The sequence below is a fragment of the Branchiostoma lanceolatum genome, chromosome 4 (assembly GCF_035083965.1).
Source record: "Branchiostoma lanceolatum isolate klBraLanc5 chromosome 4, klBraLanc5.hap2, whole genome shotgun sequence".
Lineage (NCBI taxonomy): Eukaryota > Metazoa > Chordata > Leptocardii > Amphioxiformes > Branchiostomatidae > Branchiostoma > Branchiostoma lanceolatum.
In genome coordinates this window covers 18,548,400-18,565,635 of record NC_089725.1, presented here as the reverse complement: position 1 = coordinate 18,565,635, position 17,236 = coordinate 18,548,400, and the positions used below count along the sequence as shown (strand labels likewise).

Genomic DNA, 17,236 nt, shown 5'->3' with positions numbered 1-17,236 from the left:
GTGCTTCATTAGATTTAGTCAATGAAAAAAACCAGCCCAAAAATAATACGGCCCAGGGTGGAGTGTACTGAGGGGATCACCCTAATTGGGGGGATGGCCATCTAACCCAGGGGGTCCTGTCAAATCTCGCCAAATGTGCCTTTGATTATCTCAGAGATCTGGATGGTACAAGGGACATCCCAAAACAATCGGTGATAACGACATGATTGGGGACACGCGACAAACAAAGGACACCCCGTGGCGGAGTGGTCAAGACTCTAATCCCCGGACATCCATGGCAATGGTGATAAGTGATTTTTGATGGGCCTTTGCTGGAAGCGACAAAACGCAGTCCTTCCCCAGCAGCGGACACAGGGTCTATAGCGGACACAGAGGCACGGCGGATACGGGATCCCAAGCAGATACGTGGCGCCCCCCCCCAAAAAAAAATTGAAAAAAAAAAACACGCTGCGGGGAAAAGGACTGCAACGGAGGCTAACTAAAGCAATTAGCTTGGTCGTGTTGGATGGACCGAGTACGGTTCAGTGCCGGGCTACAGTGGTTCAAAGTTCAAATGATATGTACAACGCTCTACAAATCGTCATTAGCATATCCGTGCACATTACTCAAAACGTTTTTAGCTTGAAAAACTAAAAGCTTCCTTTACAGATTATGTCTTTACTTCATATGAAACTTTGGCCTTTTTATCAGAACTAGAAACCCCTTTGTTTTGTTGTTTCTTTATTGTGTTGAGCGTTTAGATTTGAAGTTTGTGGTTTAACGGAAAACCATGATGTCACATTGCAACTATGCAAACTATTCGGCCGATTCAGATTACACGTAATGTTATCGCCAGCTTGTACCGGTACAGGACATCGACGAGAGTACGAAATTGTCCTTGTTTTTGCTCTCCTTCTCCTTTTTTTCCACCCACGATATTGTGATTAAAAAGCTGGCCAAGTGATTAAAAATCTGGTATCTCCACGAATCTTTTAATTCTGCAGACTCCGGAACTTAGGTCGTCCTTATAAGTTATGAACATATATTTACTACCAGTTTATGATCGTATTTACCGAAATAACTTGCATGGAAAGGATATGCAACTGCGGTATCATGTTTTTCCTTTTTTTTCTGTCAGCTTTTGGCTAATTGAAAACTGTGCTTTATTCTGTATCTGATCGAGGTAGTAACGTTACACTTTCAATACTTCCCTGACATTGCACTGAAAGGCAGGTCGAAGCACAGTAGAAAAGAGAAACGCAAATATCACAACTCGTCGGCTCCATCTGGGACTTTTCACTCTAAAGATATGTTTCTACATGTCTGACGACATCTAGTATGATCTAGACAAAGTTAATGAAGTTTAAAATCTTACACGTCCCCAGACGGCACAGTTCACAGGTCCAGAAGGGAACCATTCTGGCCTCACGCACTGCAGAAGACAGGTTCTGTGGCGGCGCGTGGTGCAGTATGTGTAGATGTGGGGAGCATGCTGATTCTAAATTCGGTAAATCAATGTTTCTGGACCTTCGCCACCACGGTGCTCGGTCGCATTGCAGTTTTTATTTCCTCCGCTTTTCAAGCTCTCCCGGCACGTTTTGCAATTTGAGGGCGCGCGCTCATGTTTGCTCCCTAAGCAGATGAGTGACAGTCAGGCTCGCACCAGCCAATCAGAGCGCGCGGCACGGGGAAGCCTCACCCACCTTCTCCTAATATGCCATCAGTAGGGAGAATTGACTGTCCGTCTGCGGCACAGTTGTCCTTTGCTCCAGTGACACTGTCGTTCCCACGGCGTTATCCACAACCGTCCGACTTGTCTTATTCCTCATGAGTCTCTGCTCCGTTTGAAATAGAAAGGTTGAGCGATCACGGCCGCGTCGGTTCGGAGAGAAGGGAAATGTCTGGGGCTACCCGGAGCGGACACGCGCTTTCTCACGTGTGCGTCGGGTTCAACTGTCTCGTGAACCGGCTGGGAGCACCAGGTCATCAACTGCTGACTGTGGTCTGGCTCAAACCAATGCTGGACACCGGTATGTGTAATATTTCGTACAAGATCATGTCAGCGACGTTACACGGCGAGGGAGAAACCGTCAGGAGAGGGCGATAACTCGGGGAGAACCCCAGACGAGGGGAGACTGCAGGAGAATAGTCATCACTTCTCCGCCATATAAGAGTACATGGCATTCTGCCAGCCGCGACCTGCCCGAGACGTGAAACGCATATGGGTGGGTTTACCACTATGTTATGGAAGGTACCAACTAGGATTGTAGCCGGCACGTCACACCTTAACTTGCCCTTTGACGTGTACCCTCTTCTGGTGTCTCGATTGTTCCCGGGACGGCTTATATTGACATGCAAACCGAGCCGGTGGAGGACTTACCCGTAGCTAGACTTCCCGCCGATCGAATGTAACTTCCCTAATCTCCGGCATTGGGCCGACGGACGGGACGTCTACCTGCCTGTACAAAAAGTTGGAGGGGTTGTCATATTCATGTTTCAGCGATCGCTCGGAGACGCACAGAAACACTTCCCTTTTTTGCCAAGAAGGAGGAGGAAGGAATGGCGAAGGTTTGTCGGCGTGTTGGCGGGACTTGTGTGCAGGATATTGCGGCGCACGTTGTGCGTTGCGGTGGCGGGGCGGGGCTGGACGCTGAGCGACACCAGACAGAACGTACGTGACTTGGCTGCGGCGGCGAACCGAGACATTTAGTTCCTATCAGCCGCGCTGAGAGGCTTACAGGACCGGGGGACTGCACATTTCCCCCTGTTTCCAGCCAGAAAATATCCCCCCGCACCTCGCGTTCCTCTGCGAGATGGCTATCGTTCAGGTTCATTTTCTAACCTTGCTGTTTTTCGTCATTCTAGTCACGTAGAGATCAGCAGAGGAATGGTAACCGCCATCAACATGGTGAGTCTAGAATCGCTGCCATTTGTGAGTTTTGACGCCGATCTTGGAGACGGACACTCTCACTTCTTAAATCGGACAATCCTCCAAGGAACCAAGAACGTACAAGAAAGGTGGGCCCGGCTGATTTCCCCCCCATTCCTTAATGAGACGTGCACAGCTGACGGGGAGTTTCAAGCGTCCCAGGATTTATGGTACGGACATTTGCAGGGCTGGTTCAAGTATGAAAGTATCGCAAGTATTCGGTCTGTCGTCTAGCGCTCAGACGGCGACAGGCGCCTTCTCCTCCAATCCTACAAGGAAAATCAACCCACCCAAGTAGGAGGGAACCCAGAAGGTACGTCTTGGGAGGGTCTTGGGATGCTCACGAACACCAAGCGATGGGTGATCAATGGCTGCCTGGATAGTCCGAGCTGGCCGCATGGTGGTCTGTCTGCAAGGACCCGCTCCAAAATGGCCAGGGCGAAAAAAAACTGGGCTTGTCCTCCTCTGGTAAGATTTGTGGCTACTATTAGCAAATCATGCCGCGCAGAAAAGAAGGAGAAAAGAGGCTTTTATGCTGAAGCTGTAGAGAGAGCTAGCGGTGTCTTGGACGTTTTTAGATTCGAACAGGTTTTCACTTTCTCCCACATCCTAACAACTTTCTTCATTTCCTCACCAAAAATAGGTCAGTTTCGAAAATTCTTTGAAAATCTTTATACAAAGCTAGTCTCCTTCCTTTCCTTTCTTAAAACGCTGTACATCAAGAGCCTAAATGACCTTAAATGATAAGATACTTGTAGAATCATATGGCATGTTGCAGCGCCGGTCTTATCTGTTCTCAGCTTTCAGCGCGTATTTTTACCTTCCCTTTTTTCTCGCCAGAAAAAACAAAACACGCACTGCAGAGAAAAGTCGCAGACCTTAAAACCTTTCCTAATGTATCCACGATTCAGTCCTTGAAGACTTCTGTAAGACGCAAGGGACGCACAGTTTGACTTGGATGTCTTGGCGCGCTTTCATGTCTTGAAGCTCACGTGTTGGGTGCGTTCAGAAAGGCGGAAGTGCTCAGCCCGCCATTTCCACAAAAATGTTGGGGAGGGCTTTCGGCACTTCTTAAAATTTCTAACAAAACAAAATCGATCCATTTGTTTGAATTATTGGAACAAAAAAGGCATATCAATGTGTATTTCCCCGGCCTGCAAATTGTTGCGCTACAATAATGAGGATTTTCCGCTATATTCTGTCGCCTGTTGCACTAGCTGTGCATTGGATTATGAACGCCGATCTGGCTTAAGCTTACTCGCCATGTGGTTTGAAATGGAAACAAAATTGGTTCTGAAAATGAAGAAAAGTGGCTTTTTGTTCCCAGATATGCAACAGAAATATTTATGAATATGTTGTATAGAAGTTTTAGCAATTCAAATGACGCCGGGTCAAGGCATTCAGTCGGTGGCGTGTTCCCGACCATGTGCTGTCGGCTTCCTTCCTAAAATATGACCAAACAAGAAACAATGTATTTCCACAAATTTGGCAGAATAACAGCTTTTACTTGCTGCTAAAATGCAGTGAAAGTTGGCATCCTGAAAACGAAGTTTAGGACGGAAAAAATAAATGTTAAATCTGGATTATCACCTTCTGTACAAGAGTCCTATTTCAAGGGGTGAAAAGTGTCACATGAATTCCTTTGACATGACCAAATTCTTTTGTGTGCAATTTTCTGCCATTGTGTACCGTACGCTTTCAGTAGGCCCTCTTTTGAGCATAGGAATATCACAACCTGAAATAACCAGTATACTAGCAGTAACTTATATCAAATTAGCTATGACAAACTCAACATTACACTTCTAGAGACTAAAAAGAGACCTGAACAAATCCATTGCAAAACCCATTTCCTTTTTTATCAACCTTTCTAAGCTAAGGCAAAGGAATATCACATCTAGCATGTTCCAAGAGAAGCTCTAAATAGTACTTATTATCGCAATTGTACATTGAAAAAACAATCATGTGTTAAGGGGGTTAAAAAGAAAAAAAAAAGAAAAAAAGTTGTCATTCTTCTTAAAATTTAGACACATTGTGGGGTGCATTCCAAAATACATATGTACTCAGAAATCTAAACATAAAGAATTGTGACCCTTTTATGATAGAAATGTTCTATTTAGGGCCTGTTTCTGAAGCTTTACATAATTATTCATTTGGCAAATCTGATACTTCCCACCATTGGAAAGTAATTTTTACCAAAACCTTTATGATTCTTTTCAAAAATATTGTCTACATGTTCAGACTATAGTAGAATACATACTTAAAATTATGATGATATGTTAAATCTGGGGTCTTAGTAAGTGACATACAATCAGTCATATGCTAACATCATGTTACTTCCTTCATGTAAGGTTTACTGAATATGCAAATTATACATGAAATTTCCTGAATTAGATATGTCGAGTCATGCTTAACTAGAGGGAAAATCAGGGTTATGTTTAAGTTTCTATGGAGAATTGCGATGTGCTGAAATTCTCTAAAATGTTGGGTGCTAAAAATGCTTCCTAAATTAAGGTTATGGTTTTATACTCCTTCCAAAATTTCAAGAATTTCTAGATTTCCTGGACTTCTCAGAAACCTGGTATGTCCATTACATTTCTATTCTATAGTTGCCTTTTCTGTGGGAGGAATAGACTTGTAGTGGGTCCCAGTTTCTTGGACAGTTTGCAGGGAGAAATAGTTAAGAAGGCTTTGCAGATGCCATGAGGCGTTGTGTTGGTATGCTGGTCCACATGGGGAGAAGGAAGGCAGGGAAACAGAACAGTGTTCCTCCCTCTTCACATCCCCCACAGGATTAGTCTGTCTGTGGCATCATCAATAGGGATATCACACTTGCATTTCGCCAGGAATGAAGGGGGCATTCATTTTGATAGGCTGCACCCAAGCCACACACACTCACATGTATGTAGGTCAGGGCCACTTCACCGGGCGGCAGGAAAAGTGCTGACTCCCAATGAACCCTGGAATACGTGCCTCATGAACAGAGGGCTAGCTGTGAACTGGGGCTGTAGGGTGATATTCACCACCAAGGGCATGGTAGGGGAAGTCCCAGTGCACCTGACTGGGACACTGGATGACCCACAGAAGTAGACACCACACCTTTCCAACCAGCTTTGCTGCCCCCCTCCCCACCAGGCTGTAAATTTGTGCAGTGAAACGCTGACAGCAATTTCCCGGAGAACAGAAACAGTTAGCCAGCGATGACTACTGGCTGCTGTGGTTTAGTTTTGTTGAGTTTATAGAATGGTTTGATTTTCAGAATTGGTCAACTGTAAAGGGCTACATTTTAAGGACTTCTCTATGTAGCAGAATAAAAATATATAATTGATTTTGCTTATCATTAAGTTAAGGGATGACATTTCAGAGTACAAGAGAACAATACAAGTATCTCATGATCACATCAACGATTAGAACAAAATTGTCTTGTTGTAGTTAAGGCACTTGCTGCTTTTAAGCATTTGCTGCTTTGATTAACAGAAATTTGTGTTCATCATAAGATCCTTATGTCCAGCTGGTAAGACATCTGACATGGCTCGAACTTAAATTGATGACTAGCGTCCTTAAGGGATGACAATTTTATGCAAATGAAGGGTGTAGCACGTCTAAGATATGTGTGCTTGTTTGCAGTGAGTCACTCCTAAGCCACGCAGGTCAGCGGAGGGCCAGGTGAACCCAGTGGTACGGACACCTGTCCAGCCACCAGACTCAGTAAGTTGTGCTGGAACATTCTTATGATAATTATGTTATTGGGAAGAAAAACTAGACTTCCTCTCATTCTGCCCACTTCCCTTAATGTTATTGTCTTCATGCACTGACCAATGGGTATTGTGTCCAAGTTTATGTGGGGACAGTGCAAGTCTTTTTGGCAGTGCTAAACATGCCATCAAATCACTGCACAGGTCTTAAAAATTTCTGATTACGTCCAACAACATTTTCATGCAAGAGATTTTAGAACTTTATAAAAAGTGTCTGCAAACTGCTATGAAGACATTCAGATTCATAAATCAATTTGACTGTCAGAAATATTGGGTGACAGAATAGGGAGTCGAGATTGCTTTTGAACTACGTTGACATGGATTGTCAGAAACATCTGTCACAAGAGTATTATGGAGAACATCGATTGAAATGGTTGTAATTCAAGTTATAAAAGAGTCACCTTCAACAACGTAAGGGCTGTGACAGGGAAAAAAAAACATGGCAAGATTTTATTTTGACAATAACCCCAACTGTATTTTTGCAGTTCAAAATATTCTGAGAACCTGTATCCGCATCTATCAATTTTCAGGTGATATATATATATATATATCTATGATGATGTATATTGATAACTGAAACGATAATAATCATGATATAGATGAAGGCATTTTATTGACATGAAACTTTGAAGAATGAATTTGGTAATTCTGAGGCAAAAGCATCAGACAACATTAAGGGTTATAAAACTTATATACCCTGCAAAATATGTCAGTGTGATGTGAGGAAGCAGATGGACCCTCCTGTCTGTCGCTTGTAGATCATTCCCACAAAATCTTGTTGCGTGACACGACCATGACCTTGTAGCCTTGAGTTACAGTACTCAAAATGTCTGGTCATTGTAGCCCCCATTCTCCCTATGTGCAATAAATCATACCCATGGGGGCTGTGCAAATGTCAGGACAGAGATCCTGCAGTAGAACAAAATTCATAAGCCTCATATAGTTTTGTCCAAATAATCAACTGAAGAGAAATAACGAAACTATTGCCCTAGAGTAAAAAAAACAAACTATTGCCCCAGTTTGAGGAAAAATTTAAAAAAACTTACCCTAAAACTGTTTTTTTCCTAACCCTCCCTCCCCATAAAGGACTCCAGAAGCCCCTACATGGGGCATCTTCGACGTTGTCTACAAAAATTGATCAATAACGCTTAACAACGAATTCAAAATAACAAAGAGCACACTACATAAAATCTTAGAGACTAATTACACTTCTAGAATAATTTACCGACCTACGCGTTGAATTAGAACAGGCTGGCTACGATTAACGGTGAATTAAGATAGCTCGCTACACCTCGTGGAAAAAGGCATGCAGACCCTCCTCCAATAGTAGGCCACAAGGAGAGCAACGTAATCAGGCCAGCCCTCCCCCTCCCCAGTCCAACCCTAAGTGAAGGGATCCAAGGGATCAGCAGTACTCTGTTTCTACAATCTGTTTTGTCTACCTCTGTGGAAAAAGATATTTCTGGATCCTTACCTTAATCAACTTTCTTCTGGGACTGCCCATGGCAAGATCTATATCATGTACCTGGTAATACTGTTGGGCATTCTGCTCTGTAGTTAGTTTGAATACGTTGCAAAGCATTTCTGATCATGACTTGAGTAGGTTTAAGAACTGACTTTAAAAGGTTGGCTTACTTTTTCATAGTACAGTTTCATTTCCCTTACAAAACCTCACATAGATCAAAATACCCACCTGCAATTTGCATAAAAGTTTTGCAATTTGGCAAGGTAAAAAAACTAAAAAGAATACAGGTTTGATGATGATGAATCATTGCAGAACACAAATAAAGTATTTGGTTTTGCCTTAATGGTGAAAAAACATGTGTGCCCCTGGTCAGGCCGGATTGGCTTAATATTTCATAACCTACAGATTAGACAGATATGTATTTCGGCCTCAGTCTGAGGTCGCCCGCTTTCACAGAACAGATAGCTTTTTGTAGCCTTTGGTGCAATCTCTTTAAGGAGCATGTGCCTAGTATGGGCATGGCATGCATGTCTGGGAAGTAAACCAGGTTGTCTGGGTTGTCTTGTGGTTTGTTCAATGTGCCACCTGTCCATGCCAGAGTGACTATCAAACTGTTTGATCAGTACAAAACTTGGGTGACCTTGACTTTGCCTTTTCTTTGAATTTGTTAGCAGCGTTGCTATCAATATTTTTTTGGGGATGTTGAGGATTTTTATGTCAATTCAATAAGATTGCATCACCGTCAGTCATGGTATCTTTACTTTTCATAATGTTTGTACTTATAGAAATATATGAGGATATTTAGGTCTGTATGCACATGTATGTTTATTTAGGTCTGGAATCATGAATGTTGTCGGAAATGAATTTCCAGAAATTAAGTATCATACTTTTTGAAATGTGTATATTCATAAAGCAACATCTTCTGATTTTGAGGGAGAAGATAGTTTCTCATTTCATTTATTTCTTATCCTGCCATAGGTGCTTAAAACCTTCTTATTCAGATACCCAAACCTTTTTAACACTTTCACCTGAGGAATCATTTGAAATAACTTGTGATCAAGTCTACTACAGGCAAATGCATGGCACCGTCTTGTAATGATGTGATGAATGATGTTGAAGTAACATACATAGACCCAGCCTGGGCAGACCCCAGAGATATGTGTGATACGGGAAGATAATTCTCGGTAACATACCACCTGTCTGGTACCACAAGTTATGCCTGTCAAAGCGGGTGCTGTAGGAACCATGGTGAGATGACATGAACTTTACAGCTGTGCTGATGGCAGGACTGGTGACAGTCTGAGGGGCTGGTGCATTTGCCACCCCCGACCCTTTGGACAACACAAATTTCATTTGTTAGTTTCTCTTCTTGCCCTCTGTGCTCGTCTTTCATTTTTGCCTTAAAAAGTGGGAGAGCTGAGAAGATTGGTACAGTCTTAATTACTTTCATTCTCTCCTTAAGTCAGGCCCTGGTTCAAATAGTTCAATTTTCATCCATGGTTGCACTTGTAGTCATCCAACATTTCAAAATCACATTGACAGAAATATGATATCCTTTAGTTTTATTGTAATGATACAACATATGTAATAATCATCTGTATTAAAATAAATCTCTGAACAGTTTGGTAGATTTGAAGGGCTTCCCAAACTGTTGAAAACTGTAATTTCAGTCAGAAATCTAAGACAAACCCAACGGTTGCTTACATGACAACCTGTCTTTCTAATATGATAGCATCAAGCAAATTATGTTGGCCAAGGAGATTGGTTGACCATTCTTTTTCGAACAGTCTCAGAGCCGAGAATCTTGGAGGGCTGTCTCAGTGGTCATCTCTGATTTTGACGCTGTGTCGAAAATCATAATGGTTTTTGGCACCTGCTTTCAAAATCTTCTCTCTGCACATTTCCCTGAGGATTCCATAAGGTAGGAGTCGATATGAAAGGGTGATGGAGATGTCAGCTTTGTGTGATCCTTTCCTTTGGGGGTACAGTTAAACTACCAGACTACATCCCTGTCCTTTTGATATACTTGGAATCACACCCTGGCTTAAGACAGACAGGGCTTACAGAACTGTGTATATGTATATAATAAACTGCCGTATGTAATAACTCAAGGTGCTCTGGCCCTAAATGGGCATTTTTCTGAGTAGTTACTGAAACCCCCAGGCAGGCTTGATAACAGTCAAGTATGATGAATGTTACCAGGGAATAAAGCTTTCGGCGGAGGATTTGCGAAAGAATGAAAAAACGGGTTCAATAACGTCTAAAAGATGGCCACTTCCAGTCAAGACCTGAATCCAAATGTGGTCGTAAAATGCACCTCACGCACTGTCTGGGTTGTGGCGTATCTGACGGTGCTGCTGCTGACTGGACAAGTATGTACAGCTCCACTGTCTAGACATCTATAGAAGGACAGAAACCAGTTATTGCCCTGCCCATAGGTCTCAACAATGTCATCAGGACAAAAGCTATTCCACAATATCTTAACACTGAAATTTTCAGCCTTACATTTGTGTACCAGGATGATACCAGGATCTCCCCTTCCAACAATGGATCAGTCTGCCCAGTAACAAGCAGGTACCATCTTACTCAGGTGTATAATCAATTACACGTTCAAACACATTGTAAAAGTCACAAATTCTGGCTGGATTTAGAACATGAAAATCTCTCCTGTCCCCCGAAGCTTCATAGCAGAAGACTGGACTTCTCTGACTCAAGAATTTTCAAGATCTCCCATGAAGGAATGTACAGTGTGCATAGCTAGTTCTGTTCCATGTTCTTCTACCATTAATAATGGTACATTCATGCAGTCAGAGTGAAGTGTCACCCCTGCAAAGGTCTCTATTTAGAGTAACTGGGGTAAAGTTGAAGCGTCTCATTTTAAGGTTCTGATTGTAGTAATGTGTCCCTGATGAAACACTGTAGACATTTGATACTAAGAAACGTAGACATGTCTTTTCAATGAACCCTCTTCAAGTCTTTATCTAACAAGTGTTGGTTTACTTGGTTATGTAATTAGGCTATAGGGTGGTACATCCTGTAGGAAAGATGTGTGTGATGCAACTTGCTGTAGGTGTTCACTTACTGTGATACATGACACAGGGCTCTTCAGCCCATCACAGCTCAGCTTTTATAATTAGCAAAATCCTGTCATGGGCTCCACTGTATGTGTTTAGTAGTACCGATATAAGAAACTGTTTGATGAGTTCAGTTCTGGAGCCAGGGGGTCAGAGGACCTGTGTTTCCCAGCGGAAACAGGTTTTGGAATGCCAGGGTCAGGAATTCGTGACCTGGGCAGGTGGCGTCACCAGTAATTTGCTGGAAACTTGGGGTGGCATGCTTCCTGTTGGCTTCACATGCGCAGCAGCAGGGGAAGGGGAAGGGGTTGCGAGTCAAGCCCCCATCTGAAGCAATTGGTTTGCAGTCAGTGGCAGCAGTGCCATTAGGTAGTGAGGAGGAGTAGCCGTGAGTGGTTGTGACATGTGGTACAGTCTGAGGGGTGGCAGAGCTACACCAATCCCGTCCAGGTTCAAGAGGGCCTAGCTGGCATGGCCCGCTGTGCGATGGCGCAGTTGCCTGTTCCAGAGTCGTCCCTGACCCCCCAGTGCAACAAGGATGAGGTTGTTTACACCACATTTGTCTGGACCTTTCTGCAGTAGATTAGAGAACATTTACCGTAGGTACTATAGTGTGAAGTTAACCATTTTTTATACTGTCAGAATGCTCTCATTAGATGTAAGGTTCATGTCAACAACTTTGGTTGAGAGGGGGTAAAGTTCTAATGTTGGTAGGTATCAACACTTTTCCAAGGATGCCAAAAGGTCTCTAGCCCATTTCTGTTTGAGTCTAGCTTTAATAGACATAGTAAATGTTCAATTTTTATAGGAAGTATACTTTAATCTCACATTTTCAATCCTATAGTGCAACCTCTTGTAGTTCAAACTCAAAGTTTTGGATGTTTGTGATGTCCCTGGATCCCTGCTAGACTGTAGGACAGGGACAGGGAAGGCATAAGGATCCAGGGTGATGTTTATGGCATTGGGTTCCAACACTAGGCCACAACCATGTACTTCCTTGGTTCTCTGGCATTTTGAAGTGAAAATTAAGCTGGGGGAAAGATCGCAACAGAGGGCTGGGAGAAAAACTTGCATCTGACAATATTCACCCCTTCAAAATGTCTAACATTAAGCATAGGCTTTCCCCTCAGACACCGTTTTCATGTCAATCTTCCAGTTCTGCATGTCTTAGATCTGGGAACGAACCCATTAGATTGGAATGGCCCTCAAATGTGGTTCTTGCAGTGATGCTCCCTCTAGGCAGGCACTGTGAGTCCTTTGCCTAGGAGGGTTTAGGAAAGCTAGCACTGATGTAAAAATCTGTGCTTGACCCATAAATAATAATATTTAGCTCCAGTCCCTAAATTATTATGCGAGCCATGCAACACTTGGAGGGGTGAAGCTCACCACTTCATAAATATGGTTCAGGACCCTCTGTGTTTTCTTCCGGGCACATCTGGCTGCCATGTGAGATGTGCTTTTGCGCAGTTGAAGGTGGATTTTTCTGTTCTGTCTGCATTAACCATGTTCCCCATGGAAAAAGACTGGATCAAATCATAGCACAAACTTTCTTCCTGACTCACCCTGACATTAAGGGCATCTTCAGGCTATTCCAACAGAACTGTCAAAAGTGTATTTTATTGTGTGGAATATCCCATGACAAATCCTGCAAGTCCAAGTTAAATAACTCTTAATTAAGAAAAGGGGGTTATTAAAAAAAAGTGTTGAAAGAAACTTAAAATCATCCCACTGGATTATGCTGCTCTACCAGAATAGCTGAATTTTGGAAAACAATATTTCTTTATTTCTTTTTTCCTTCTTTCTGTCTTTCTTGAAAATGAAAGGAATATATGCAGACAGACTAAGCCTATGATAATTTTAAAATGATTTTCTATAGGCTCATTTGACTTTGTTTACTGTCTTACTCATACCGGAAATGGTAACGCTTTCCAAGTTTCCATCCTTCATGTTGGCAGGGTAAAGCAGAGTCCTTGACCCATGCTCTAGATCATTGCCAAAATTGCTTAACCAACAGCCTCGCTAGCTCCTAGAACTGGTAGAAGTTCACATGCTTAGTTTCAGTGAATGCTGTATATGCAGTGATAACAGTTCATTGGGAGACCTCAAATGAGGCATTTTTAGAAATTGTCTAAAGATTTTGTACAAATATTGAAAGAGCATCAGTTTTGATGTCATGCATTTTCTCCTGTTGATAACAGGTGAAGATGTTTCTAAACCTAGTAATTTAACTCTTGAAAATGTTTGCTTGATGTAACAATTGTATAATGATTACCTTTTGTCAATATGTACAATATAGATATATTTCCAAAATGCACAACACTGAGAAAGAACAGTCTATCAGGCTCCATGGTGAGTTCCAGATCAACTTAATAGTTATTTGCTGCTAATTTGCAAAGCCTCTGACTTTCTGCTCTGTTTCTTGCAGGGGGGCCCTGCTCCCAGGGATGGTAGCCTGGAACTCCAGTCAGCAAAGGGAAGGCCACCCTGTCCTGTCCTCAGATAAAGCCGGCTGCCATAAACCCGTAGATCCGAACTTGTGTTGCTTCAGTTCACAAGCTCGTGTCTATGGGTCTATGTCATCAGGGCAACATCTGCACGTGCAGTAAGTACACACCACAGCTCTCTGTACCCCTCACAGATAGCTCAAATTCTGGAGAAAACCCTGATTTTTTACCATTGTTGTTGGGTTTTTTTAACAACTGCCATTCCCCAGCTTGATGGTGACCCTGCCCTGTGTGGTTACAGGCATCGGCTTGACTTCTGTATGGCCCTGAGGTGAGGTAGTAGGTTGTATAGTTGAGAAGTACAACATTGGAGATGACTGTACAACCCGTTACCTTTTTTCGGGTCATACCACGCTTCTGGACCTCTTGAGTCGCCATCAACGTTTGTTCAACTTCTTTTGTTGCCATAGACGCCAGTTTGTTTCTCTGCACCCCCTTGTTTTTTGTGTGTGAGATGGTGTAGTGATTTTGCATGTTCATTACACAAATAAGAATTCTCTAAAAATAGGAAAGAAGAGCATATGTTCCACTTGTTACACATTGTTGATAATATAAGTATAATGCTTTTCTTGCCTTAAAAACAAGAAAACTACAAGCATGTCTAAACATGGTATTAAACACAAGTTTCCTAATTATCTTGGTGGCACATATAAGAAAATCATAGACTTGTTTCTGAAACTTTTGTAACAGCATGCTGTCAATTTTAGCTGCCCGTCTTTCTTTTTAAGTTGTATGTAAATGCTCTCCGGTAAGATCAATCATGTTCAGTTATGGAAATTGAAAGAGTTTCTGGTTTGCTGCAGAGCCTTTTGGGAGTTGCAATCATAAACAACAAACCACCTAATAACATGTAATTGTTGCACATATATTTTCCAGTCTTCTCTCATGTACTTGTGCCACATGACTGTAATGTTAGACTTAAAAAGGAGGAAGCTATGATTAGTTTTACAGCTGTTGTCTGGTCCTAGTCTGAGGTGCAAAGTGTTTGCATCCATTTTTGCAAACGGAGTGCCACATATAGAAAGCAGTTGGCATGGTTGTTGCAGGGCAGTATGCTGGGGGGCAGGGGAGATCACGGGGTCAGCCGCACAGTCTGGTGGCAATGAAAGAGGATAAGTGACACATGACATCTAGCCGGGCAGATAGACACAACTACTACCCCTCGTTTTGGTCTTACATCCAAGCATGTAATGCTTCTCCAGACCAGACTGCATTGCCTACCCCATGGTGCTATGGTTGATGCGAAATTAAAGTTATTTTTGGCACCTGAGAAAAAGTTTGAACTCCTTCTGCAAATGAAACATGTTGGCATTTCTCTGCCACTTGATTGAAGTCTTGCCAGGGTGTGTGTGTTGGTCTAACAAAAGACACAAGAAGAGCCATTTCACAATCACAGCAGAGTTTTCATATTGCAGTTACTCAGTGCTGTAACACTCTACTAATCCATGTAACAAGCTGCTGCTAATAGCAAAGTGAATAAGGCGCTAAGCATGAACTGTTTTTCTTCAAAAACTATAGCTTTTCAGATAGCATTAGCTCTGTATTTTCGTTCTGCATGGAATGTAGGTATTTGTAATTTGAAATAACAGTGAACGTAACCTGACTAGCATTCTAGCTGGCTCTGAATCTTTCATCAACTCACGAGGAACATTCACCAACGGGTTAGTTTATGCTTTCCCACCCAGACAGGTCTCTCACGCGGCGACACAATCAGAGGAAACCTTGCCGGGACGTCTGCCTGACGTTTGTTGGTGTGTTCCCCATTCCCTGAGACCCTAACTTGTGATGTCCACGGCTCACAGGTTAGGATCTTGGGAGCTGGGTGACATACGCCCTCCACATCGACATGACCAACATCAGGATGCCTGGGCCATTTCTACATGTTGCAATGCAAAGACAACCCTCGGCAATCTTCAACACATTCTGCAACTTATCATGCTAATCTGCCATATGCATGCAGTGTATACGTATAGATGTGTTTTAAGTCATGATTAAATGAGTGTGGTTGTGCAGGTGAGGCTGGGTGCCACCATGAGGGCCGCTGGGACGCCAGACGGGTGCACCTGAGGTGAGGTAGTAGGTTGTATAGTTGAGAAGTACATCATTGGAGATAACTGTGCAACCTGCTAGCTCTCCTTGGGGCATGCCAGTAGCAGCACACCTTCCATCCCCAGCTATGAGCAATGGACAATATCTTATGCAGAGATTTATCAAAGTCTCCCAGAGTATCCTGTAGCTAGTGAGGAGTAAGTTTATGTACGTAATGCAAGGAATGGAATTAAAAACACCCTCTATGGGCAAACATGCATGTTCTGGGACTTGTCCACATAGTCATATCTAACTTTTAAAAAGTTTGTGACCAGTCAATTAAGTAGACTATGAGATGTCACTTACAAAAGAAGGGACTACAGGTAAGACCGTTGGCATTGAAAATACTTAAAGCTAACTTTATGTTAGTGGCAGATGTCTACCAGATAGTACTTGTAGTTTGTTTCAGTTAATCTTCAGCAGTAAGAACAGTGGGTTGTTTAAAGGCCCAGAAAAGCTTCACTTGCCCCTCAACACTTTTGTGTCATATGTAGGTACATCCGTATGGAGCATCCTGGAAACTTGCTATTTCACTCCACAGGCATCACATGACCAGACAGTTCACCTTGCATTGTTCTGCTGGAGTGAAGTTATTTGTCTTCAAAATTTGAGATTTTCTTGATCCAGAAGGAGACAACAGCATTAGGTAAAGCTACATATGGTCAGGGGATTTGACAGGAGAATTCAATCCCTCGTGGTAGATCGTTACAGACCATTGTTTGTCTATACTGGTCTTCAGAGTTGTTTATTTGTTTTATTAAGCAACTGAACATTGCATCAGGAAGGTGTTGTCTGCAGCAGTTAATGTTAGTAAGGACATTCAACCAAAAAAACGTCACCCAAGAATTAACAGGGATTGTTTCTCAGGCATCAGGAAGTTACATCCCATTCAAGAAAAGTTCTGATGTAGGGACTTCGTTTTCAATAGTTCAAACTATAGGATCTCAATGTCTTCAGTCAGACTGACCCTTTGTTCATTAGAACCAGCCTGTCTTCACAAATGGCTGCACCTCAGTGCTCAATAGAATAAACTATACAAACCATCTCTTGTCTGTGTTGTGCTGTTTTCGTTGTTGGATTATAACATTATGTATGTTGAGGTAATATTAGAATTGGGGGTAGAAACATCCCAGTTGATGTGCCATACTTTATAAATGATTACTTCCAGCAGCCTGCTCTTAATGTGGATAATTAGTCCTGAAGGAACTGTGACCATTACAACTATAATGTTTGGCTTGGATAGTCTTTAGTGACTATATCCTCAAGAGTCAGTGTTGCATGGTTGTGAATCTACAGGGACATTCTTATCAAGGTGATGTAGGTGTTTTTGAAGAATTGCACTTCCCCAGACAATAATTCCATCATTCAGAGGTATGATACTCCAAAATCATTCCATGAAAAATGAATTTGTACATCATGTAAATGTCCCTGCAGTATTTGAAATG

General features: G+C 42.5%; 1 long non-coding RNA gene across 1 annotated transcript; it reads left to right on the top strand.

Annotated features, from left to right (window-relative positions):
* The first annotated feature begins 1,561 nt into the window (after window positions 1-1,561).
* LOC136433098 (uncharacterized) lies at window positions 1,562-16,834 on the top strand. Its single transcript, XR_010755596.1, has 3 exons — window positions 1,562-3,376; window positions 6,533-6,613; window positions 13,625-16,834. It is a non-coding gene; the product is annotated as an uncharacterized lncRNA (long non-coding RNA).
* Window positions 16,835-17,236: the final 402 nt, after the last annotated feature.